Below are 22,791 nucleotides of genomic sequence, written 5' to 3'. Positions count from 1 at the left end.
GATCTGGTCTAGCGGCATGTGGTTGCAGAACGTCTGACACTCCCCGTGCATTTCAGGCCAATAAATGGGCTCAGCTTCAACCTCACCATAACCACAGCTTCAACGGCAACGTGTCTCACCCAGAAGGACTCTCTCACTCTCAAGTGGGTGCACACAAGAACAGACCGTGGGAAGGACCAAACTGAGGCTGAGTAAGAGTCACGCTGACTCCCCAGCTTTGTGTCCACCGCTGCCTTGAGCAGCAGAGTTGGCAAGCGGGGCACTTCTCCCATTCGACATCCCCGTCCTGGCAGTACCCCACCTTTGGCTGACTTCTGACGGAAAGCCCTTGCCCAGCCCTTGCAGGGGTCATGGCTCGGGACAATAGTGCTTTGGGACACTCAGGTTCAATGCTACTGGACAGCATGAGCAGTGTATCCTGGAGAGTTCTAAGCTAAAGACCTGGTGTCTAGCTGTCGCTGGCCGTAGGGCTGCAGAAGGCTGTGCCGTGGCCTCCAGCCACCCTCTAAGTTGTTAACCTCCACCAGAAATTCTCAGCTAAGTCACACAGTACCGGGATGGATTGGAGGTCTAAGAGGTCAAAGGGCCCTCAAACTGTACTGCATATCACGCTCAGAAAACTCTGCCCCAGAGTGCCCGCATTTTGGACACCTAGGATGGTCTGTGTAGCCTGTGCCTACAGTGACTTCAGGAGTAGCTCATCCAGAGACACCTCCCAGAGCGGCAGCAAATCTCGGGAGTTGGAGCCCAGGGCTGATTCCCTCCCTAAACCTCAGAAGAAACAAAGTCCTTTCTTTGGGCTGGATTCCTCTATACGCACTGCAAATGGTAACAGCCGTAACCACACCCAGATGTATGCCATTACATAGGAGCTCTGAGACAACTGCAAAAACGTTCCCCTCCTTGTCTTTGGCAAAAGTGTTCACTTCCCAGGACAAGGAGGTTCCTACTGATGGGGACTCACACCTCACGCCATCGCCCTTCTCGCCCTCTCACCTGCAGCACCCTGGATCAACACGAGGAAGAATGGGAAGAGCAGGGACAGGATCTTCATGGCTGACACCTGGCCTGGGTCTTCACAGGGCTGCAGACAAGGATAGACTGAATCTCCTGGGGATGACAGCACACAGTAATATTCCAAACTGCAGAGGGCTATCTCAAGTAACAGAGGGTGATGTCTTCTGTGGCCTGTTCCTAAGGATGTCTGTCAGATACGCACCTTTTGGATATCCTGGGAGCAGCTGGGGAAGCATTGGCCTGTGTGGCAATCCAGTTGATGTTTTTCCGTCGTCTTATTTCTCACTTTTCTCTTTGTATTTTCTTAGAGGACACATGGGAGAAGTAATGCCTGACTACTGCACAATTAAGCAAAGCAACCTTCAAAGACACGTGGAGAATGCAAACAGAATATCTTCCCTCGGAAGGAGTCATCCCTCAGGCCTTTTGCATCCAAGACTCAGCTCTTGAGGAGAACTAAACTTCTGGAGAGACAGAGAAAAAGGGGAGACAAGATGGACTTTCAGAGGCAGTTACGCATTGCTAGTGCATTTGGTTTTGCACTTCCGCCTCTCCTTACCCAAGGGCTAAAGCAGAGAAGGTTTACATATCAGGAGGTCTTCGTGCCAACACTCAACGCAATGCCAATAGTCAAACCGGGGTCAAGGACTGACCCAGGTTCTGGAGTTGAGGGAAATGTATGTACCGGGGGGTGCCCGGCACTTGGTGAGGGAGGCCCCTGGTGACCAGTACGGTCAGTACAAAGCCACCTTCCAAGTGAGTGTAAGCCTGAAAGGCTGGGAAATCTCTGCACTGCTGCTTGAATCGCATCTCCCTGCTTTGTCCAGGACAGTCCCCATGCACACCACAACATGAGGTCTCAGGAACCTTCCTCATGTTTCAAGACACATTTCCAATCCTTCTTGTAGTCAGGAAACCCAGTTTCACTTTCAGCGTGTTCTGGGCTCTGACAACCACTGACTCACCCAGACAATCAGTCATCTGACGCATGACAGACAACAGAAAAGGCCATGTATTGTAGATAAAAGACAGTCTTTCTCTGTTTGAGACGTTGTGGGCCAAGAAGTTCCTGCGGGAGTGGAACAAGTTCTCCCTACAGAGGTGAAAGGTGCTCAAGGGGAATGCTGCTGGCTCGATATAATGAGAGGTGAGCACAGGGGGAGGAAAGGCCATGGCAGGCAGGGATGACCTGAACATGCCTCACCACATTGCCCCGATCAGAAAAACAATGGCAGAGAAGGTTTTGCCTTCTTGGCAGGGAAAGGCACCACCAAACACTCAAGGTGAGTAGCTGCACCCACACGCGCGAGTGTGTAGACACAGGCGGGTATGGAACCACCCAGGGAACCTAAAGCGTGAGGTTTGCTTCTGCAGACAGGGAGAGGTCACTGCCTTTGATGGAGCAGAGCCTTTGATGGAGAAGAGCATTGTCACCGCAGATTGCCTCCAGCTGGGCAGAGAGAAGAAGTCAACCTGCTTACTCCCTGTGGGACTATAAATTTGGACATTTCAGGGCCATAGTGAATAGGACACAGTTCACAGGTCACCTGGAGCCGGACCTGCATGACCTCCTCCTCCTCCTCCTGCCTGCTGAGACAAGTAGTGGTGCAAGGCATCTCCCACATGGCCCACAGCCAGGAGGGCTGCAGCATGCTGGAGCAGGACAAGGAGGAACTTCAGGGCCTCTAGGGCTCGTTGGGAGGGTGGCCCTGGCCATGCCCAACCAAGGGACGCACCACCCAGCACAGCCCTGCACATGAATCCTGTGAGGGATTCCCATGGCTGTCAGGGGCAAGGGACAGCCGTGACTGGCAGGAGCAGGACAGGCCTCCCACTTCCCAGGAGGGACCATCCGTAGAGCACCTCCATCACACCCACAGCAAAGCCCTTGGCCCAGCAGGGACTGGCAGGATCAGTGTCAACACACCACTGTCAGTTAAGAGCACCCCACGGACAGCCATGCTTGTGACCCCCAGCATGTCCGGTGCTTCTCCTGACACCAACCCACCACCACCACCAGAGCCAGCAGGCACATAACACTCTCCACCACAACAGAATAGCCACACGTCCCACACGCTGCAATGCCAAACTGCTCATCTTTATTCAAGCCGGGAAAAGCAGCCTCTGCCCCAACAGCACCAGGTCTGTGACGGGATGGCTCTGGCCCACGAGCACCCGGGCATCAAGCAGGAGCAGCGCTTCCACTCCTGCTGTCACAGCGCCTGGGGACGGCAGAGGCAGGGAGGGGAGAGGACATCAGGAGATGGGTCCAGGAGCCAGAAGCAAGGGGGACGTCCTGCTTGCAGAGTTCAGGGTCTCAACCCCAGAAGCTGTATGAAGAAAGGAGATGAGCACGTCACCTCTTGTAACTTACTTTTCCCTTCCTCCCACCCTTTCACACCTCCCCTGCAAGGACAAGACAGGTCTATGGTGCAAGAGCATCAGGCTCCACGGAGGTGAGGTTCCGTCCTTATTGCACACACTTTGGACCTGTGTTGTCTTAGTGCTGGCAGCCCTGACTCCACGTCTATCCAGATGCAGCAAAAGCAGGATCGTGTGCTCGATACTGTCCAAGGACAGTGCGTGCTTTGCTCTTGGCTGGCTTGGGAGAGCCCTCTGCAAAGCCTGAATGAGTGTCGCGGCTCTGAAGGAGTGTTGGGGGGTGCTGGGTGTGCCAGGGTTCATGCAGTCCTACAGCAGGCAGGACCAGACCTTCAAGGGCTTTTCCCTTCCTTCTTGGGCCTCTCCCACAAAGCAGAAATGCAGGAGAGAATTTACCAGGCACTGGCTGGAAATAAATTTCTAACGGATATTTCTGTGGAGAAAGGCAGAATCTCTTTCCTTACTCAGTACCTTACCGTCTGCAGCAGCGTTGAAATGCTGGACATCTCCCAAAGTGCCTTCCACCAGGAGGGCAGGGTTGATAAGTGCAGTATCCCCCTCTTCGGCTGCATTCAGATAATCTTGTTTCCATGGGGAATGCTACACACAAAACATTAAAGGGATAATCTGGTCTAGCAGCACGTGGTTGCAGAAATGCTCACAACCCCCCTTGCATTTCAGGCCAATAAATGGGCTCAGCTTCAAGCTCACCATAGCCACAGCTTCAATGGCAACCTGTCTCACCCAGAAGGACTCGTTCACACCAGCGTGGGTGCACACAAGGACAGACCGTGGGGAGGAACAGCATGAGGTCGAGGAAGAGCCATGGTGGCTCCCCAGCTTCATGTCCACCACTGCCTGGACCAGCAGAGCTGGCAAGCAGAGCACTGCCTGCGGCCCAATTCCCTGTCCTGGCTGCACCCTTGCCTTGGAGTCACCTCTGATGGAAAGTCCTTGCCCAGCCCTTGCAGGGATCGTGCCTTGGGGTAATGAGGTGTTGGGACACGCTGCTGAGGCGGCACTAGACCAGAAGGGACCGCTCTGTGCCGCGGACAACCCACAGAGCCAACAACCCCCTGGGGCTCTCCCATCCCTGCACAGCTCAAAAGATCCTCCAGGGACACCCAAAGAGGAACAGCTGGGTGCAGGGCTGGAACCTGAAAGGAAACCCCTTGCTGACGCACAGAAGAAGCCAGGATTCTGTTGCCAAGAGCTCGCTCTACCATGTGCTCTTGGAAGGGCATGTGGAAAATGCCTTCTCCTCCATCCCCGCTAACCTTTGCATCACTGCAAGTGACGTGGAGACTTTGCGGCACACGGGAAACCCCTCTGATGGGCACTCACCCCTCCCCCACCTCCCTTCTTTCCCTCTCACCTGCAGCACCCTGGATCAACAGGAGGAAGATGGAGAAGAGCAGGTACAGGATCTTCATGGCTGACACCTGTCCTTGGTCTGGACGGGGCTGCGGAGGGGGACACCACGGCAATAAGGACATGGAGGACCCAGGTGGTGCAGAAGCCTGGGCACTCTGCCCAGGATACTAAACTGCAGAGAGCCTACCTCCAACTCAAGCAGATGGTATTCCCTCTACCTTTGGCTTAAGAACAATTCTGAGCTCCGTACCACTCTGCATGTCTTGCAATGATTCTTTTTTCCCAGACATCTCTGGTGGCCTAATTACATGCATGGATACTTCCAGCAGCTGGCCATGCAGATGAGTCTCGAGTGATGGGAATTGAACAGAGGAGCTGAATGGTCACTTTTCCAGAAAGAGAGCCAGCAATTACCTACCTGATGAAGGTCTTGCTGTTCAGGCAGTAAGAACCCAACAGGAATCGCTGGCGTCCAGCTGCCCTGGGGTGCAAGGAGTACTGTTTTGGCTCAAACACCTGGGTTTTATACCATTGCTGGGGGGTGGGACGTGCGCTTATTCCTGCTGACCCATCTCCCCTTGGCCAATGAGAAAGCGACCCAGCTGTGTGGGGACAATCCCTCTCTGAAGCAATGGGAGAGGCTGAGGTGCCTCCTGGGGGCTGTTGCAATCTTCACCGTTATCCTCATGCAACACCTCTTGTGACACCCCACCTCACAGCAGGCACACGGGCTGTGGTGGCTTGCTGAAAAATCTTTGGGATGCACAAAGTAACTGGTTGGTGCAAACACCAACCAGCACTAGCCTGGTCCCAAAAGAAAGGAGTCCTTCTTTGTCTCTTCTCATCAGATTGAATACTCAGCTAGCATGTGATGTGCGAGAAAATGTGAAATATTGAAAATCTTCCCACCTCTAGACACTGCAAGAACCCTTTCTTCTGGAACAAGATGTCTGTGCACCTGACCATGACACTATCTCCCTGCTGTCTGTTCAGAGAAAGTGAGAGGAACACCAGGGTACACGTTAAGGTCTGTAAACCAGGTGATCCAACAAATCTGTGTCTCCTCCTAAAGCCATGCAAGGTGAAGAAATATAAGATGGACGTAGCCATCGCTTGTGAAGCCAATGTGTTTGATGCCCTTCTTGTAATCGAGAAAAGGGCAAGTGTAGGGTGCTGCACCTGGGGAGGAATAACCCCACGCACCAGTACAGGCTGGGGGGCTGACCTGCTGGAGAGCAGCTCAGTGGAAAGAGACCTGGGAGTCCTGGTGGACAACAGGATGACCATGGGTCAGCAATGTGCCCTTGTGGCCAAGAAGGCCAATGGATGCTGGGGGGCATCTGGTCGAGGGAGTCATCCTCCCCCTGTACTCCGCCTTGGTGAGGCCACACCTGGAGTGCTTGGTCCAGTTCTTCCGGGCTCCCTGGTTCAAGAGGGACAGGGAACTGCTGGAGAGGGGACAGCAAAGGGCTACCAAGATGATGAGGGGACTGGAACATCTCTCTTATGAAGAAAGGCTGAAGGATTTGGGTCTCTTCAGTCTGGAAAAAAGACGGCTGAGGGGGGACCTTATCAACACTTATAAATACTGAAAGGGTGGGTGTCAGGAGGATGGGGCCAGGCTCTTTTCAGTGGTGCCCAGGGACAGGACAAGGGGTAATGGGCACAAACTTGACCATAGGAAGTTCCATCTCAACATGAGGTGGAACTTCTTTCCTGTGAGGGTGGCGGAGCACTGGCACAGGCTGCCCAGAGAGGTGGTGGAGTCTCCGTCTCTGGAGACATTCCGACCCCGCCTGGACGCGTTCCTGTGCCACCTGCTCTAAGGTGACCCTGCTCTGGCAGGGGGTTGGACGGGATGGTCTCCAGAGGTCCTTTCCAACCCTATGATCCTATGATTCTATGATTTTATGTAAAGTGGCTGCTCTTTTTGGGCAGGAGGGCTCTGTGCTGCATGCCCAACTTGGCAACTGCCTCCCAAGGTGTATGGAAGAGCAATCTGGTCGCTCCCACTCCAAGGGGTTACCTGCTGGGGATTTTGGCTGTGGAGCCTGGCCTCTCAGCCTTTTCCCCTCACACGCCATTGAGATTTCAAGACACGGTGTCAAGATAACGATCATGAAAAAAGTGGAAGATGGCTTCTGCATGCTTAGCAGAAGAAGAGGGCCCAGTGCCAGAAGGCTGGTCTTGGATTTTACTGGGAGAGCTTCTTGAAGAGAAGCAGGAGAAGTTCCGTTTTGTGGCAGAGCAGCAGCCTGGTGCTGGTTACTAATGAACAGGGATGCAGTGCATGTGTGTGTGCGTGTGTCCCAAGAAGCGTCCAGCAAACCACAGCACCAAGCGGTTCTTACACAAGGCAAGATGACACAAGACCCACGGCTGAAGGCCTGGGAAGCCTTCTCAGAGGTGTCAGAACAGGGAAGCGATGCTTCTTTTTCTCTGGCAGGGGGAGAAGCAGGAAAAGGAGCTTTTGAGATGGACATTTTGAGGTACCAGCAACTCCAGCCTGGCCTCTGTGTCCTCATCCTCCTCATGCTCCAGGGAGCAGAAGGTAAGATCTGAATGAATTAAGTGTCTGTAAAAATGGAGGATTTATCTGATACTACAGTGAAGCTGCCCAGTAGATAATGAGGTTTCCCTATAGACATAATGCAGATGAAAGAAGGCAGAAACCTGACTTTTGGGTACAGATATTTATTTTCCTCCAGTGAGATCATGAGTCATGTGTGACTTCTCCTGGTTGCTGTGGCATCCCCCCGGGGTCTCTCACACCCTGTTTCTTTAAAGAAATGTTCCTGCGGTGGGTTCTGCGACTGGGACCAGAGCTGGGACCTTGTAACAAAGCTCTTGTGCTCCACAAATAAGGATTTGCTACCTTCTCCGAACCTCCTGGCTCTTGCCTTTCTGAGTCAGCAGTACTGGGCACGGCAGCCCAATCACAAACGGGGAGAGGAGGGAGCGGGGAGGACATCACGAGATGGGTCCAGGAGCCAGAAGCGAGGGGGACGTCCTGCTTGCAGAGTTCAGGGTCTCAACCCCAGACGCTGTATGAAGAAAGGAGATGAGCACGTCACCTGTTGTAACTCACTTTTCCCTTCCTCCCACTCTCTCCCACCTCCTCTCCTGTGACAAACAAGTGCAGGGGGATAAGACAACCTCACAGATGTAAACTCCAGCCATTCCAGTTGGCTTGCCCTGTGCTCTCCGTAGTGTTGGCAGCCTTGGCTCCAAGGCTCTTTAGAGACATCAAGAGGAGAGTCCTGTGCCTCACACTACCCAAGGGACAGCCTTCTCATTTGGACAACAAGGCTGAGCTTTCTGTATTGTCAGTGGGCAAGCCTCCATGGGGCTGAAAGAGGGCGGGGAGGCACTGGCTGACCTTGGGCTCCTTCAGCACCAACAGCAGACAGGTCCAAACCCACAAGGACTTTTCCCTTCTTTCCCTGGCTTTTCCCTCTGGGCATGAATGCACAAAGCTGCCAACCAGGAGCTGTCTTGAAAGACAATAATAACTATATAAATAGAGGCAAACTGTTTCCAGAACTTACCTTTTGCAGCAGTGCCTGAATGTTGAACAAACTCCCACGAATCTATAGGGGAAACGGCATCCCCCAAAAACACAGAATCCCCCTTGTCGTCTGCATCATTTTGCACTTCCTGGTGCCATGGAAGGTCATGAACAGAGAAACTATTAGAACATTGATCTGGTCTAGCGGCATGTGGTTGCAGAAAGTCTGACACTCCCCGTGCATTTCAGGCCAATAAATGGGCTCAGCTTCAACCTCACCATAACCACAGCTTCAACGGCAACGTGTCTCACCCAGAAGGACTCTCTCACTCTCAAGTGGGTGCACACAAGAACAGACCGTGGGAAGGACCAAACTGAGGCTGAGTAAGAGTCACGCTGACTCCCCAGCTTTGTGTCCACCGCTGCCTTGAGCAGCAGAGTTGGCAAGCGGGGCACTTCTCCCATTCGACATCCCCGTCCTGGCAGTACCCCACCTTTGGCTGACTTCTGATGGAAAGCCCTTGCCCAGCCCTTGCAGGGGTCATGGCTCGGGACAATAGTGCTTCGGGACACTCAGGTTCAATGCTACTGGACAGCATAAGCAGTGTATCCTGGAGAGTTCTAAGCTAAAGACCTGGTGTCTAGCTGTCGCTGGCCGTAGGGCTGCAGAAGGCTGTGCCGTGGCCTCCAGCCACCCTCTAAGTTGTTAACCTCCACCAGAAATTCTCAGCTAAGTCACACAGTACCGGGATGGATTGGAGGTCTAAGAGGTCAAAGGGCCCTCAAACTGTACTGCATATCACGCTCAGAAAACTCTGCCCCAGAGTGCCCACATTTTGGACACCTAGGATGGTCTGTGTAGCCTGTGCCTACAGTGACTTCAGGAGTAGCTCATCCAGAGACACCTCCCAGAGCGGCAGCAAATCTCGGGAGTTGGAGCCCAGGGCTGATTCCCTCCCTAAACCTCAGAAGAAACAAAGTCCTTTCTTTGGGCTGGATTCCTCTATACGCACTGCAAATGGTAACAGCCGTAACCACACCCAGATGTATGCCATTACATAGGAGCTCTGAGACAACTGCAAAAACGTTCCCCTCCTTGTCTTTGGCAAAAGTGTTCACTTCCCAGGACAAGGAGGTTCCTACTGATGGGGACTCACACCTCACGCCATCTCCCTTCTCGCCCTCTCACCTGCAGCACCCTGGATCAACACGAGGAAGAATGGGAAGAGCAGGGACAGGATCTTCATGGCTGACACCTGGCCTGGGTCTTCACAGGGCTGCAGACAAGGATAGACTAAATCTCCTGGGGATGACAGCACACAGTAATATTCCAAACTGCAGAGGGGCTGTCTCAAGTAACGGAGGGTGATGTCTTCTGTGGCCTGTTCCTAAGGATGTCTGTCAGATACGCACCTTTTGGATATCCTGGGAGCAGCTGGGGAAGCATTGGCCTGTGTGGCAATCCGGTTGATGTTTTTCCGTCGTCTTATTTCTCACTTTTCTCTTTGTATTTTCTTAGAGGACACATGGGAGAAGTAATGCCTGACTACTGCACAATTAAGCAAAGCAACCTTCAAAGACACGTGGAGAATGCAAACAGAATATCTTCCCTCGGAAGGAGTCATCCCTCAGGCCTTTTGCATCCAAGACTCAGCTCTTGAGGAGAACTAAACTTCTGGAGAGACAGAGAAAAAGGGGAGACAAGATGGACTTTCAGAGGCAGTTACGCATTGCTAGTGCATTTGGTTTTGCACTTCCGCCTCTCCTTACCCAAGGGCTAAAGCAGAGAAGGTTTACATATCAGGAGGTCTTCGTGCCAACACTCAACGCAATGCTAATACTCAAACCGGGGTCAAGGACTGACCCAGGTTCTGGAGTTGAGGGAAATGTATGTACCGGGGGGTGCCCGGCACTTGGTGAGGGAGGCCCCTGGTGACCAGTACGGTCAGTACAAAGCCACCTTCCAAGTGAGTGTAAGCCTGAAAGGCTGGGAAATCTCTGCACTGCTGCTTGAATCGCATCTCCCTGCTTTGTCCAGGACAGTCCCCATGCACACCACAACATGAGGTCTCAGGAACCTTCCTCATGTTTCAAGACACATTTCCAATCCTTCTTGTAGTCAGGAAACCCAGTTTCACTTTCAGCGTGTTCTGGGCTCTGACAACCACTGACTCACCCAGACAATCAGTCATCTGACGCATGACAGACAACAGAAAAGGCCATGTATTGTAGATAAAAGACAGTCTTTCTCTGTTTGAGACGTTGTGGGCCAAGAAGTTCCTGCGGGAGTGGAACAAGTTCTCCCTACAGAGGTGAAAGGTGCTCAAGGGGAATGCTGCTGGCTCGATATAATGAGAGGTGAGCACAGGGGGAGGAAAGGCCATGGCAGGCAGGGATGACCTGAACATGCCTCACCACATTGCCCCGATCAGAAAAACAATGGCAGAGAAGGTTTTGCCTTCTTGGCAGGGAAAGGCACCACCAAACACTCAAGGTGAGTAGTTGCACCCACACGCGCGAGTGTGTAGACACAGGCGGGTATGGAACCACCCAGGGAACCTAAAGCGTGAGGTTTGCTTCTGCAGACAGGGAGAGGTCACTGCCTTTGATGGAGCAGAGCCTTTGATGGAGAAGAGCATTGTCACCGCAGATTGCCTCCAGCTGGGCAGAGAGAAGAAGTCAACCTGCTTACTCCCTGTGGGACTATAAATTTGGACATTTCAGGGCCATAGTGAATAGGACACAGTTCACAGGTCACCTGGAGCCGGACCTGCATGACCTCCTCCTCCTCCTCCTGCCTGCTGAGACAAGTAGTGGTGCAAGGCATCTCCCACATGGCCCACAGCCAGGAGGGCTGCAGCATGCTGGAGCAGGACAAGGAGGAACTTCAGGGCCTCTAGGGCTCGTTGGGAGGGTGGCCCTGGCCATGCCCAACCAAGGGACGCACCACCCAGCACAGCCCTGCACATGAATCCTGTGAGGGATTCCCATGGCTGTCAGGGGCAAGGGACAGCCGTGACTGGCAGGAGCAGGACAGGCCTCCCACTTCCCAGGAGGGACCATCCGCAGAGCACCTCCATCACACCCACAGCAAAGCCCTTGGCCCAGCAGGGACTGGCAGGATCAGTGTCAACACGCCACTGTCAGTTAAGAGCACCCCAGGGACAGCCATGCTTGTGACCCCCAGCATGTCCGGTGCTTCTCCTGACACCAACCCACCACCACCACCAGAGCCAGCAGGCACAAAACACCCTCCACCACAACAGAATAGCCACACGTCCCACACGCTGCAATGCCAAACTGCTCATCTTTATTCAAGCCGGGAAAAGCAGCCTCTGCCCCAACAGCACCAGGTCTGTGACGGGATGGCTCTGGCCCACGAGCACCCGGTCATCAAGCAGGAGCAGCGCTTCCACTCCTGCTGTCACAGCGCCTGGGGACGGCAGAGGCAGGGAGGGGAGAGGACATCAGGAGATGGGTCCAGGAGCCAGAAGCAAGGGGGACGTCCTGCTTGCAGAGTTCAGGGTCTCAACCCCAGAAGCTGTATGAAGAAAGGAGATGAGCACGTCACCTCTTGTAACTTACTTTTCCCTTCCTCCCACCCTTTCACACCTCCCCTGCAAGGACAAGACAGGTCTATGGTGCAAGAGCATCAGGCTCCACGGAGGTGAGGTTCCGTCCTTATTGCACACACTTTGGACCTGTGTTGTCTTAGTGCTGGCAGCCCTGACTCCACGTCTATCCAGATGCAGCAAAAGCAGGATCGTGTGCTTTATACTGTCCAAGGACAGTGCGTGCTTTGCTCTTGGCTGGCTTGGGAGAGCCCTCTGCAAAGCCTGAATGAGTGTCGCGGCACTGAAGGAGCGTTGGGGGGTGCTGGGTGTGCCAGGGTTCATGCAGTCCTACAGCAGGCAGGACCAGACCTTCAAGGGCTTTTCCCTTCCTTCTTGGGCCTCTCCCACAAAGCAGAAATGCAGGAGAGAATTTACCAGGCACTGGCTGGAAATAAATTTCTAACGGATATTTCTGTGGAGAAAGGCAGAATCTCTTTCCTTACTCAGTACCTTACCGTCTGCAGCAGTGTTGAAATGCTGGACATCTCCCAAAGTGCCTTCCACCAGGAGGGCAGGGTTGATAAGTGCAGTATCCCCCTCTTCGGCTGCATTCAGATAATCTTGTTTCCATGGGGAATGCTACACACAAAACATTAAAGGGATAATCTGGTCTAGCAGCACGTGGTTGCAGAAATGCTCACAACCCCCCTTGCATTTCAGGCCAATAAATGGGCTCAGCTTCAAGCTCACCATAGCCACAGCTTCAATGGCAACCTGTCTCACCCAGAAGGACTCGTTCACACCAGCGTGGGTGCACACAAGGACAGACCGTGGGGAGGAACAGCATGAGGTCGAGGAAGAGCCATGGTGGCTCCCCAGCTTCATGTCCACCACTGCCTGGACCAGCAGAGCTGGCAAGCAGAGCACTGCCTGCGGCCCAATTCCCTGTCCTGGCTGCACCCTTGCCTTGGAGTCACCTCTGATGGAAAGTCCTTGCCCAGCCCTTGCAGGGATCGTGCCTTGGGGTAATGAGGTGTTGGGACACGCTGCTGAGGCGGCACTAGACCAGAAGGGACCGCTCTGTGCCGCGGACAACCCACAGAGCCAACAACCCCCTGGGGCTCTCCCATCCCTGCACAGCTCAAAAGATCCTCCAGGGACACCCAAAGAGGAACAGCTGGGTGCAGGGCTGGAACCTGAAAGGAAACCCCTTGCTGACGCACAGAAGAAGCCAGGATTCTGTTGCCAAGAGCTCGCTCTACCATGTGCTCTTGGAAGGGCATGTGGAAAATGCCTTCTCCTCCATCCCCGCTAACCTTTGCATCACTGCAAGTGACGTGGAGACTTTGCGGCACACGGGAAACCCCTCTGATGGGCACTCACCCCTCCCCCACCTCCCTTCTTTCCCTCTCACCTGCAGCACCCTGGATCAACAGGAGGAAGATGGAGAAGAGCAGGTACAGGATCTTCATGGCTGACACCTGTCCTGGGTCTGGACGGGGCTGCGGAGGGGGACACCACGGCAATAAGGACATGGAGGACCCAGGTGGTGCAGAAGCCTGGGCACTCTGCCCAGGATACTAAACTGCAGAGAGCCTACCTCCAACTCAAGCAGATGGTATTCCCTCTACCTTTGGCTTAAGAACAATTCTGAGCTCCGTACCACTCTGCATGTCTTGCAATGATTCTTTTTTCCCAGACATCTCTGGTGGCCTAATTACATGCATGGATACTTCCAGCAGCTGGCCATGCAGATGAGTCTCGAGTGATGGGAATTGAACAGAGGAGCTGAATGGTCACTTTTCCAGAAAGAGAGCCAGCAATTACCTACCTGATGAAGGTCTTGCTGTTCAGGCAGTAAGAACCCAACAGGAATCGCTGGCGTCCAGCTGCCCTGGGGTGCAAGGAGTACTGTTTTGGCTCAAACACCTGGGTTTTATACCATTGCTGAGGGGTGGGACGTGCGCTTATTCCTGCTGACCCATCTCCCCTTGGCCAATGAGAAAGCGACCCAGCTGTGTGGGGACGATCCCTCTCTGAAGCAATGGGAGAGGCTGAGGTGCCTCCTGGGGGCTGTTGCAATCTTCACCGTTATCCTCATGCAACAGCTCTTGTGACACCCCACCTCACAGCAGGCACACGGGCTGTGGTGGCTTGCTGAAAAATCTTTGGGATGCACAAAGTAACTGGTTGGTGCAAACACCAACCAGCACTAGCCTGGTCCCAAAAGAAAGGAGTCCTTCTTTGTCTCTTCTCATCAGATTGAATACTCAGCTAGCATGTGATGTGCAAGAACATGTGAAATATTGAAAATCTTCCCACCTCTAGACACTGCAAGAACCCTTTCTTCTGGAACAAGATGTCTGTGCACCTGACCATGACACTATCTCCCTGCTGTCTGTTCAGAGAAAGTGAGAGGAACACCAGGGTACACGTTAAGGTCTGTAAACCAGGTGATCCAACAAATCTGTGTCTCCTCCTAAAGCCATGCAAGGTGAAGAAATATAAGATGGACGTAGCCATCGCTTGTGAAGCCAATGTGTTTGATGCCCTTCTTGTAATCGAGAAAAGGGCAAGTGTAGGGTGCTGCACCTGGGGAGGAATAACCCCACGCACCAGTACAGGCTGGGGGGCTGACCTGCTGGAGAGCAGCTCAGTGGAAAGAGACCTGGGAGTCCTGGTGGACAACAGGATGACCATGGGTCAGCAATGTGCCCTTGTGGCCAAGAAGGCCAATGGATGCTGGGGGGCATCAAGAAGAGTGTGGCCATCAGGTCGAGGGAGTCATCCTCCCCCTGTACTCCGCCTTGGTGAGGCCACACTTGGAGTGCTTGGTCCAGTTCTTCTGGGCTCCCTGGTTCAAGAGGGACAGGGAACTGCTGGAGAGGGGACAGCAAAGGGCTACCAAGATGATGAGGGGACTGGAACATCTCTCTTATGAAGAAAGGCTGAAGGATTTGGGTCTCTTCAGTCTGGAAAAAAGACGGCCGAGGCGGGACCTTATCAACACTTACAAATACTGAAAGGGTGGGTGTCAGGAGGATGGGGCCAGGCTCTTTTCAGTGGTGCCCAGGGACAGGACAAGGGGTAACGGGCACAAACTTGACCATAGGAAGTTCCATCTCAACATGAGGTGGAACTTCTTTCCTGTGAGGGTGGCGGAGCCCTGGCACAGGCTGCCCAGAGAGGTGGTGGAGTCTCCGTCTCTGGAGACATTCCGACCCCGCCTGGACGCGTTCCTGTGCCACCTGCTCTAAGGTGACCCTGCTCTGGCAGGGGGTTGGACGGGATGGTCTCCAGAGGTCCTTTCCAACCCTATGATCCTATGATTCTATGATTTTATGTAAAGTGGCTGCTCTTTTTGGGCAGGAGGGCTCTGTGCTGCATGCCCAACTTGGCAACTGCCTCCCAAGGTGTATGGAAGAGCAATCTGGTCGCCCCCACTCCAAGGGGTTACCTGCTGGGGATTTTGGCTGTGGAGCCTGGCCTCTCAGCCTTTTCCCCTCACACGCCATTGAGATTTCAAGACACGGTGTCAAGATAACGATCATGAAAAAAGTGGAAGATGGCTTCTGCATGCTTAGCAGAAGAAGAGGGCCCAGTGCCAGAAGGCTGGTCTTGGATTTTACTGGGAGAGCTTCTTGAAGAGAAGCAGGAGAAGTTCCGTTTTGTGGCAGAGCAGCAGCCTGGTGCTGGTTACTAATGAACAGGGATGCAGTGCATGTGTGTGTGCGTGTGTCCCAAGAAGCGTCCAGCAAACCACAGCACCAAGCGGTTCTTACACAAGGCAAGATGACACAAGACCCACGGCTGAAGGCCTGGGAGGCCTTCTCAGAGGTGTCAGAACAGGGAAGCGATGCTTCTTTTTCTCTGGCAGGGGGAGAAGCAGGAAAAGGAGCTTTTGAGATGGACATTTTGAGGTACCAGCAACTCCAGCCTGGCCTCTGTGTCCTCATCCTCCTCATGCTCCAGGGAGCAGAAGGTAAGATCTGAATGAATTAAGTGTCTGTAAAAATGGAGGATTTATCTGATACTACAGTGAAGCTGCCCAGTAGATAATGAGGTTTCCCTATAGACATGATGCAGATCAAAGAAGGCAGAAACCCGACTTTTGGGTACAGATATTTATTTTCCTCCAGTGAGATCATGAGTCACGTGTGACTTCTCCTGGTTGCTGTGGCATCCCCCCGGGGTCTCTCACACCCCGTTTCTTTAAAGAAATGTTCCTGCGGTGGGTTCTGCGACTGGGACCAGAGCTGGGACCTTGTAACAAAGCTCTTGTGCTCCACAAATAAGGATTTGCTACCTTCTCCGAACCTCCTGGCTCTTGCCTTTCTGAGTCAGCAGTACTGGGCACGGCAGCCCAATCACAAACGGGGAGAGGAGGGAGCGGGGAGGACATCACGAGATGGGTCCAGGAGCCAGAAGCGAGGGGGACGTCCTGCTTGCAGAGTTCAGGGTCTCAACCCCAGACGCTGTATGAAGAAAGGAGATGAGCACGTCACCTGTTGTAACTCACTTTTCCCTTCCTCCCACTCTCTCCCACCTCCTCTCCTGTGACAAACAAGTGCAGGGGGATAAGACAACCTCACAGATGTAAACTCCAGCCATTCCAGTTGGCTTGTCCTGTGCTCTCCGTAGTGTTGGCAGCCTTGGCTCCAAGGCTCTTTAGAGACATCAAGAGGAGAGTCCTGTGCCTCACACTACCCAAGGGACAGCCTTCTCATTTGGACAACAAGGCTGAGCTTTCTGTATTGTCAGTGGGCAAGCCTCCATGGGGCTGAAAGAGGGCGGGGAGGCACTGGCTGACCTTAGGCTCCTTCAGCACCAACAGCAGACAGGTCCAAACCCACAAGGACTTTTCCCTTCTTTCCCTGGCTTTTCCCTCTGGGCATGAATGCACAAAGCTGCCAACCAGGAGCTGTCTTGAAAGACAATAATAACTATATAAATAGAGGCAAACTGTTTCCAGAACTTACCTTTTGCAGCAGTGCCTGAATGTTGAACAAACTCCCACGAATCTATAGGGGAAACGGCATCCCCCAAAAACACAGAATCCCCCTTGTCGTCTGCATCATTTTGCACTTCCTGGTGCCATGGAAGGTCATGAACAGAGAAACTATTAGAACATTGATCTGGTCTAGCGGCATGTGGTTGCAGAAAGTCTGACACTCCCCGTGCATTTCAGGCCAATAAATGGGCTCAGCTTCAACCTCACCATAACCACAGCTTCAACGGCAACGTGTCTCACCCAGAAGGACTCTCTCACTCTCAAGTGGGTGCACACAAGAACAGACCGTGGGAAGGACCAAACTGAGGCTGAGTAAGAGTCACGCTGACTCCCCAGCTTTGTGTCCACCGCTGCCTTGAGCAGCAGAGTTGGCAAGCGGGGCACTTCTCCCATTCGACATCCCCGTCCTGGCAGTACCCCACCTTTGGCTGACTTCTGACGGAAAGCCCTTGCCCAGCCCTTGCAGGGGTCATGGCTCGGGACAATAGTGCTTCGGGACACTCAGGTTCAATGCTACTGGACAGCATGAGCAGTGTATCCTGGAGAGTTCTAAGCTAAAGACCTGGTGTCTAGCTGTCGCTGGCCGTAGGGCTGCAGAAGGCTGTGCCGTGGCCTCCAGCCACCCTCTAAGTTGTTAACCTCCACCAGAAATTCTCAGCTAAGTCACACAGTACCGGGATGGATTGGAGGTCTAAGAGGTCAAAGGGCCCTCAAACTGTACTGCATATCACGCTCAGAAAACTCTGCCCCAGAGTGCCCACATTTTGGACACCTAGGATGGTCTGTGTAGCCTGTGCCTACAGTGACTTCAGGAGTAGCTCATCCAGAGACACCTCCCAGAGCGGCAGCAAATCTCGGGAGTTGGAGCCCAGGGCTGATTCCCTCCCTAAACCTCAGAAGAAACAAAGTCCTTTCTTTGGGCTGGATTCCTCTATACGCACTGCAAATGGTAACAGCCGTAACCACACCCAGATGTATGCCATTACATAGGAGCTCTGAGACAACTGCAAAAACGTTCCCCTCCTTGTCTTTGGCAAAAGTGTTCACTTCCCAGGACAAGGAGGTTCCTACTGATGGGGACTCACACCTCACGCCATCTCCCTTCTCGCCCTCTCACCTGCAGCACCCTGGATCAACACGAGGAAGAATGGGAAGAGCAGGGACAGGATCTTCATGGCTGACACCTGGCCTGGGTCTTCACAGGGCTGCAGACAAGGATAGACTAAATCTCCTGGGGATGACAGCACACAGTAATATTCCAAACTGCAGAGGGGCTATCTCAAGTAACGGAGGGTGATGTCTTCTGTGGCCTGTTCCTAAGGATGTCTGTCAGATACGCACCTTTTGGATATCCTGGGAGCAGCTGGGGAAGCATTGGCCTGTGTGGCAATCCAGTTGATGTTTTTCCGTCGTCTTATTTCTCACTTTTCTCTTTGTATTTTCTTAGAGGACACATGGGAGAAGTAATGCCTGACTACTGCACAATTAAGCAAAGCAACCTTCAAAGACACGTGGAGAATGCAAACAGAATATCTTCCCTCGGAAGGAGTCATCCCTCAGGCCTTTTGCATCCAAGACTCAGCTCTTGAGGAGAACTAAACTTCTGGAGAGACAGAGAAAAAGGGGAGACAAGATGGACTTTCAGAGGCAGTTACGCATTGCTAGTGCATTTGGTTTTGCACTTCCGCCTCTCCTTACCCAAGGGCTAAAGCAGAGAAGGTTTACATATCAGGAGGTCTTCGTGCCAACACTCAACGCAATGCCAATAGTCAAACCGGGGTCAAGGACTGACCCAGGTTCTGGAGTTGAGGGAAATGTATGTACCGGGGGGTGCCCGGCACTTGGTGAGGGAGGCCCCTGGTGACCACTACGGTCAGTACAAAGCCACCTTCCAAGTGAGTGTAAGCCTGAAAGGCTGGGAAATCTCTGCACTGCTGCTTGAATCGCATCTCCCTGCTTTGTCCAGGACAGTCCCCATGCACACCACAACATGAGGTCTCAGGAACCTTCCTCATGTTTCAAGACACATTTCCAATCCTTCTTGTAGTCAGGAAACCCAGTTTCACTTTCAGCGTGTTCTGGGCTCTGACAACCACTGACTCACCCAGACAATCAGTCATCTGACGCATGACAGACAACAGAAAAGGCCATGTATTGTAGATAAAAGACAGTCTTTCTCTGTTTGAGACGTTGTGGGCCAAGAAGTTCCTGCGGGAGTGGAACAAGTTCTCCCTACAGAGGTGAAAGGTGCTCAAGGGGAATGCTGCTGGCTCGATATAATGAGAGGTGAGCACAGGGGGAGGAAAGGCCATGGCAGGCAGGGATGACCTGAACATGCCTCACCACATTGCCCGATCAGAAAAACAATGGCAGAGATGGTTTTGCCTTCTTGGCAGGGAAAGGCACCACCAAACACTCAAGGTGAGTAGTTGCACCCACACGCGCGAGTGTGTAGACACAGGCGGGTATGGAACCACCCAGGGAACCTAAAGCGTGAGGTTTGCTTCTGCAGACAGGGAGAGGTCACTGCCTTTGATGGAGCAGAGCCTTTGATGGAGAAGAGCATTGTCATCGCAGATTGCCTCCAGCCGGGCAGAGAGAAGAAGTCAACATGCTTACTCCCTGTGGGACTATAAATTTGGACATTTCAGGGCCATAGTGAATAGGACACAGTTCACAGGTCACCTGGAGCCGGACCTGCATGACCTCCTCCTCCTCCTCCTGCCTGCTGAGACAAGTAGTGGTGCAAGGCATCTCCCACATGGCCCACAGCCAGGAGGGCTGCAGCATGCTGGAGCAGGACAAGGAGGAACATCAGGGCCTCTAGGGCTGGTTGGGAGGGCGTCCCTGGCCATGCCCAACCAAGGGACACACCACCCAGCACAGCCCTGCTCATGAATCCTGTGAGGGATTCCCATGGCTGTCAGGGGCAAGGGACAGCCGTGACTGGCAGGAGCAGGACAGGCCTCCCACTTCCCAGGAGGGACCATCCGTAGAGCACGTCCATCACACCCACAGCAAAGCCCTTGGCCCAGCAGGGACTGGCAGGATCTGTGTCAACACGCCACTGCCAGTTAAGAGCACCCCACGGACAGCCATGCTTGTGACCCCCAGCATGTCCCGGTGCTTCTCCTGACACCACCCCACCACCACCACCAGAGCCAGCAGGCACATAACACCCTCCACCACAACAGAATAGCCACACGTCCCACACGCTGCAATGCCAAACTGCTCATCTTTATTCAAGCTGGGAAAAGCAGCCTCTGCCCCAACAGCACCAGGTCTGTGACGGGATGGCTCTGGCCCACGAGCACCCGGGCATCAAGCAGGAGCAGCGCTTCCACTCCTGCTGTCACAGCGCCTGGGGACGGCAGAGGCAGGGAGGGGAGAGGACATCAGGAGATGGGTCCAGGAGCCAGAAGCGAGGGGGACGTCCTGCTTGCAGAGTTCAGGGTCTCAACCCTAATTCCTGGATGAAGAAAGGAGATGAGCACATCACCTGTTGTAACTTACTTTTCCCTTCCTCCCACCCTTTCACACCTCCCCTGCAAGGACAAGACAGGTCTATGGTGCAAGAGCATCAGGCTCCACGGAGGTGAGGTTCCGTCCTTATTGCACACACTTTGGACCTGTGTTGTCTTAGTGCTGGCAGCCCTGACTCCACGTCTATCCAGATGCAGCAAAAGCAGGATCGTGTGCTCGATACTGTCCAAGGACAGTGCGTGCTTTGCTCTTGGCTGGCTTGGGAGAGCCCTCTGCAAAGCCTGAATGAGTGTCGCGGCACTGAAGGAGTGTTGGGGGGTGCTGTGTGTGCCAGGGTTCATGCAGTCCTACAGCAGGCAGGACCAGACCTTCAAGGGCTTTTCCCTTCCTTCTTGGGCCTCTCCCACAAAGCAGAAATGCAGGAGAGAATTTACCAGGCATTGGCTGGAAAGACATTTTTAACAGATATTTTTTTGGAGAAAGGAGGAAACTCTTTCCTTAGCCACGAATAAAGACCTTACCATCTGCAGCATGCGTAAAATATCGAACATCTTCCCATAGACGTATGAGGGCGGCGGCAGCGCCCCAAGGTGCAGTATCCGCCTCTTTGTATGCATCCGAATTGGTTTCCTGTTTCCATGGGGAATGCTACACACACAACATTAAAGGGATAATCTGGTCCAGCAGCACGTGGTTGCAGAAATGCTCACCCTCCCCATGCATTTCAGGCCAATAAATGGGCTCAGCTTCAAGCTCACCATAGCCACAGCTTCAATGGCAACCTGTCTCACCCAGAAGGACTCGTTCACACCAGCGTGGGTGCACACAAGGACAGACCGTGGGGAGGAACAGCATGAGGTCGAGGAAGAGCCATGGTGGCTCCCCAGCTTCATGTCCACCACTGCCTGGACCAGCAGAGCTGGCAAGCAGAGCACTGCCTGCGGCCCAATTCCCTGTCCTGGCTGCACCCTTGCCTTGGAGTCACCTCTGATGGAAAGTCCTTGCCCAGCCCTTGCAGGGATCGTGCCTTGGGGCAATGAGGTGTTGGGATATGCTGCTGAGACGGCACTAGACCAGAAGGGACCGCTCTGTGCCGCGGACAACCCACAGAGCCAACAACCCCCTGGGGCTCTCCCATCCCTGCACAGCTCAAAAGATGCTCCAGGGACACCCAAAGAGGAACAGCTGGGTGCAGGGCTGGAACCTGAAAGGAAACCCCTTGCTGACGCACAGAAGAAGCCAGGATTCTGTTGCCAAGAGCTCGCTCTACCATGTGCTCTTGGAAGGGCATGTGGAAAATGCCTTCTCCTCCATCCCCGCTAACCTTTGCATCACTGCAAGTGACGTGGAGACTTTGCGGCACACAGGAAACCCCTCTGATGGGCACTCACCCCTCCCCCACCTCCCTTCTTTCCCTCTCACCTGCAGCACCCTGGATCAACAGGAGGAAGATGGAGAAGAGCAGGTACAGGATCTTCATGGCTGACACCTGTCCTGGGTCTGGACGGGGCTGCGGAGGGGGACACCACGGCAATAAGGACATGGAGGACCCAGGTGGTGCAGAAGCCTGGGCACTCTGCCCAGGATACTAAACTGCAGAGAGCCTACCTCCAACTCAAGCAGATGGTGTTCCCTCTACCTTTGGCTTAAGAACAATTCTGAGCTCCGTACCACTCTGCATGTCTTGCAATGATTCTTTTTTCCCAGACATCTCTGGTGGCCTAATTACATGCATGGATACTTCCAGCAGCTGGCCATGCAGATGAGTCTCGAGTGATGGGAATTGAACAGAGGAGCTGAATGGTCACTTTTCCAGAAAGAGAGCCAGCAATTACCTACCTGATGAAGGTCTTGCTGTTCAGGCAGTAAGAACCCAACAGGAATCGCTGGCGTCCAGCTGCCCTGGGGTGCAAGGAGTACTGTTTTGGCTCAAACACCTGGGTTTTATACCATTGCTGAGGGGTGGGACGTGCGCTTATTCCTGCTGACCCATCTCCCCTTGGCCAATGAGAAAGCGACCCAGCTGTGTGGGGACGATCCCTCTCTGAAGCAATGGGAGAGGCTGAGGTGCCTCCTGGGGGCTGTTGCAATCTTCACCGTTATCCTCATGCAACAGCTCTTGTGACACCCCACCTCACAGCAGGCACACGGGCTGTGGTGGCTTGCTGAAAAATCTTTGGGATGCACAAAGTAACTGGTTGGTGCAAACACCAACCAGCACTAGCCTGGTCCCAAAAGAAAGGAGTCCTTCTTTGTCTCTTCTCATCAGATTGAATACTCAGCTAGCATGTGATGTGCGAGAAAATGTGAAATATTGAAAATCTTCCCACCTCTAGACACTGCAAGAACCCTTTCTTCTGGAACAAGATGTCTGTGCACCTGACCATGACACTATCTCCCTGCTGTCTGTTCAGAGAAAGTGAGAGGAACACCAGGGTACACGTTAAGGTCTGTAAACCAGG

General features: G+C 53.5%; 3 long non-coding RNA genes across 3 annotated transcripts; all 3 read right to left on the bottom strand.

Moving 5' to 3' along the window:
• Positions 1 to 3,114: 3,114 nt before the first annotated feature.
• LOC134512458 (uncharacterized) lies at positions 3,115 to 5,270 on the bottom strand. The gene is made up of 4 exons (XR_010070127.1): positions 5,192 to 5,270; positions 4,775 to 4,862; positions 3,876 to 3,999; positions 3,115 to 3,347 (listed from the first exon to the last, which is right to left on the bottom strand). It is a non-coding gene; the product is annotated as an uncharacterized LOC134512458 (long non-coding RNA).
• A 6,311-nt stretch (positions 5,271 to 11,581) lies between these two features.
• On the bottom strand, positions 11,582 to 13,746 carry LOC134512457 (uncharacterized). The gene is made up of 4 exons (XR_010070126.1): positions 13,667 to 13,746; positions 13,250 to 13,337; positions 12,351 to 12,474; positions 11,582 to 11,822 (listed from the first exon to the last, which is right to left on the bottom strand). It is a non-coding gene; the product is annotated as an uncharacterized LOC134512457 (long non-coding RNA).
• A 6,323-nt stretch (positions 13,747 to 20,069) lies between these two features.
• Positions 20,070 to 22,247, bottom strand: LOC134512456 (uncharacterized). Its single transcript, XR_010070125.1, has 4 exons — positions 22,169 to 22,247; positions 21,752 to 21,839; positions 20,851 to 20,977; positions 20,070 to 20,315 (listed from the first exon to the last, which is right to left on the bottom strand). It is a non-coding gene; the product is annotated as an uncharacterized LOC134512456 (long non-coding RNA).
• Positions 22,248 to 22,791: the final 544 nt, after the last annotated feature.

The sequence above is a fragment of the Chroicocephalus ridibundus genome, chromosome 3 (genome assembly GCF_963924245.1).
Source record: "Chroicocephalus ridibundus chromosome 3, bChrRid1.1, whole genome shotgun sequence".
NCBI classification, from domain to species: domain Eukaryota; kingdom Metazoa; phylum Chordata; class Aves; order Charadriiformes; family Laridae; genus Chroicocephalus; species Chroicocephalus ridibundus.
The sequence above is the reverse complement of the archived record's forward strand: the minus strand, read 5'-3'. Positions and strand labels throughout refer to the sequence as shown.